Raw genomic sequence first — 4,129 nt, forward strand, 5'->3', positions numbered from 1 at the left:
CTTTAATTCAGAAAAATAAGAAATACCCCTGACTAAATCTGTAGCCATTTACCTACAACACCTTAAATGCTACTCCAAAGGTTAAGGAAATACAATTCCTTTATTTCCTTCTTCTTTTTCCCTTTTTTTAAATAGTCGTCCCTCGTTTATCGCGGTTAATCCGTTCCAGACTCTACCGCGTTAAATGAATTTCCGCGAAGTAGGATTCTTTATTTCTTTATTATTCGGCTGCACCTGGCGTTGAAGGATTTGCGGGGGTGCTCGAATACATAGGCCTACAGTCCATACGTACAGTAATTTTAATTTTAATTGTAATACAGAGGTGTATAATTGACTCAAACAACCAAGCGCACGCTGTATCATTTTCACTGTCTATCAACTTTTTAATGAATAAATGTATTTGAAAAAAACGCGATAGAGTGAAAGTCGAAGCGCGAAATGGCGCGAAATGGCGAGGGACGACTGTATATATTCCCTCCACCAGAGGACTGCTTTATTTTTTAATTTCCATTGCAAAAAAAGAGGGAAAACACAAAACAAAGAAACAATAACAATAATAATACAAATATAAAACAAGCGGCAACAAGTTATAGCAATAACAACATTGATAACTGCAGCTGCAACTGTGATAACTGTGTATGCCTCTACCTTTGTATGTGTGTGTGTGTGTGTGTGCATGCGGTGTAGAGATAGATGTGGATAAATACCTATATACATGTATGTATTTATGTGTGTGTGCAAGTGTAAGAATTTGCCCCTGGATGTGCTAGTAGTTGATGTGGGGGGCAGCAGCGACAATCCCCCACCCCGACCCCCTGGCCAAAGCCACCGGGAACCAAGAGGGCCCTCAGTTGTCCCCAGAATGAAGGGCCCTGCCCCCCTGGCAGGCGGACCACAGCCTGCCACAGCGACCTGTCATGCTGCCACCAGTAGTGCTGAGCGGGAGCAGAGGAAGGCCAGAGAGATGGCCCACCCAACCTGCCAGGAAACCAAACCCAGGGCCACAGAAGAAGGCAGGTCCCCCCACCCAGCCCAAGACCAAACCCCCAAAGTTGCCGTCAGCGCACAGAGCATCTCAGAGTACCTGGAACACCCGCCGGGAACCCACCCCACAACAGCACAGTCCAGGCCCCCACCTGGCCCACCACCGAAGGAGGGGGCCGCCACCCTACCGGGGCGGAGCAATCCACCCCAAGTGGATCAGGACTAGATGGGCTGTATGGATAACTGAGGTGCATTAAAATCGGGTGAACGGGCAGGGCATGAGCATCCCACCGCTGGCAGATGGTAGATCCCTGCATACCCCACCAGTCCCCAAGGCCCTAATGTTGTATGATGACTATTGTGCAATTAAGATTGAGGGGCAGCACATTGGCCAATGGTAGGGCCGGTGGGCCAGGCCATGTGGCGTAGCCCAGCCAATCTGCCTCCACGGCCCCGCACCGCCCCCCAGACCCTAGTGTATTGTGGAGTGTGTAGGAGAGAAGGGCACAACCAGGGCACGCGAGGCACGGGCCCCCTCCGTGGGGCCAAGTCCCCAACCAACCCCTCATCGATTCCCGTCTCCGCTCAGCCAGCAGGCAGCCGAGCCGGACAGAGAGACAGCCCGAGTGGCCGGTGGGACGAAGACCCGCCACGCATGACGGGGTCCCAATGAAATACAATTCCAATGCAATGAGAAAAAAAAATTACATTAAAAATCAGAGATGCTAAGAAAAAGCTGCCCTGAGGATCCCACAGGTCTCCCAGCATGTTTAGCTCTCAGGTGGAGTAAGCAAATCAACCATTTGGCTATCCTTTCATCTCAGGGGGAAAAAAAACATCACTTGAATAATTTATTAATGCTTAATGCAGGTTACGTCATACAATTATAACTGCAGTCAATTGTGGGTGTATAGAAAGCTTTCCAGCTTACCTTGGTTGCATGACTAAAACTGCAGATTTAACAATTCGGGCTAAAAGTCAAAAAGTCAACTCTTTTGTATGGGTACACTACACGATAATGTCACTCAATAATCTGTGCTAAAACAGGACCACACATTTGCCCAACAAATGGAGATCCAGCTGAAAGCAAATCTTGATGGAGAGTAATTTTGCTGTCTAGATACTGCTGCCAAGTTAGCCTCAAAAATTAGCCAATCATTCCAGTCATTGAATGAGGGACATTAGCAGCCATGCAGATACACACACATTGAACATTTTCCAAAAAGTTATGGACTGTAAAATAAATGAACAGCAATATCCACTTCAACAGAGCTCATAACACCCTAATATCCCCTCATCACTTCATTCTGTTAACAGACACCAATAAAACAGTTGAAGATTGATTTATCACCTGTCAGTAAATCATAGTCACTCCACCACTTTTAAATGGAAATACAAATGAGATATATCAGTTCTTATCAATTACATTCTTGTCACTGGGCTACTATAGAACTACTTCTTGAATGCCAACTTTTGCCCCCATCAAAAAAACAAAATGTTTTATTAAAATGTCAAAACAGCTAACCCTGATATTATTTGTGCAAGACATGGTAGCACTTTCATATTATCTGCATCTGAATTTATTTTCACCAAGTAAAATATTTTCTAAATTACAGTTAAGAGATGCTCTCGATTTATGTCCATGTAGTACAGATACAGGAACAAAAGATTAATTGGCCTGGCTACTTTTGGTGTTAGAAACCTTAGCAATCAGACTTGAAATTAAATCCCAGGGGAGTGCACTGCTGTTCCATGTTTTAGAAAACAACTTAGAACTGATTTTTTATTAATAAAGCAGCTTAAAATTAAGTATGTGACAGTTATAGCTATATTAATCAAGTTACACAATACACATGCAACATATAAGTACTACGTACGCACACACACACACACAGAGACAAGCAGGATTATATAATAAACAGTTTGAAAATGGCATCTGTCATTAGGACCACAGTGTCAAATGTCAATAAATTAATACCAAAAACTCAACGGGGGAAATTCTTTAAATGGTTGGGTGAAGCAGCTACCAGGTAGGTTAAGATCATGGCAGAGTTTCACACTGTGTGCAGACACATATACTCCTTCACATGAGCAGGATTTTGCAGCAAGTTACGCACTATGGCATCAAAGGGTGGTTCTTTAATAAAAACTAAAAACACCAAATCACAGCAATACCACGCAGTCGGTAGAAACAGGCCATCTGAAAAGAAGAAATGTACAGTTCTATACATAGATCCTGTAAATCTTTCAGACACAGAAATATACAGGATGTCCATAAAGTCTCTTTACAATTTCAAAAATTTATTACAAAGGCAAATGAAAAGACCTATGTGGAAATTATTACAAAATGAGACGTAAATATTTAAGTGTTTTTTGCCTCATTTAATACACCTCTATATGGGCACCATTAGTTTCACGAAGCACATCAAGATGGTACTCGATTTCTTGCCATGTTCGCTGTAGCATACCTTCATCAATGGTGGCACTGGCATCAGTGATCCTCTGCTTCAGATTAGTAATGTCCCGTACCTTTGTTTGCAATGTGATTAAAAACTTTGATAACCACTGAGTACATAGAACAAATCTGATGAAAACATCTCATCAATTGCCTTTGTAATACATTTTTGAAATTGTGAAGAGACTTTATGGACACCCTGTATTTTAGGGCTGCTGTATATTGCAGGAGCTCCCATTAACTTCCTGTAGGAGTTAAGTAGTTCAGAGATCTGCTACGACATAACCCAAAGGGAGTTCAGTTCCTGGCCGTGTTGTGGGTTTGGTATGTTTGCAAAGCTTCTGGTGGAATTAGCACTTGTACTTACTCAGGTTAATGCCCATATCATCTTAACCCCACACCTAGTGCAAAAACTGCAACTTATGGAACTTTTAATGTCATTTTTTAAATGACATTATTTAATCAATCACAGACAAATGACAGAATTTATTTTGGCATTTTACTTTGTTACTTGAATACAGTGATTTATGATATAATTAGCACCAGAAATATTCTGCCAGTAAGACAAGGATTCTTGAGTGTTCAGATTACAAAAGGAGTGAGTGACAGGTATCAAATAAGGGCCCAGCTTCCCAGTTATTCTGCCACTGTAATTGCTGTGGAAAAACACATACAGAAATCAATTCCTAA

This window comes from Paramormyrops kingsleyae, chromosome 13, assembly GCF_048594095.1.
Source record: "Paramormyrops kingsleyae isolate MSU_618 chromosome 13, PKINGS_0.4, whole genome shotgun sequence".
NCBI lineage: Eukaryota > Metazoa > Chordata > Actinopteri > Osteoglossiformes > Mormyridae > Paramormyrops > Paramormyrops kingsleyae.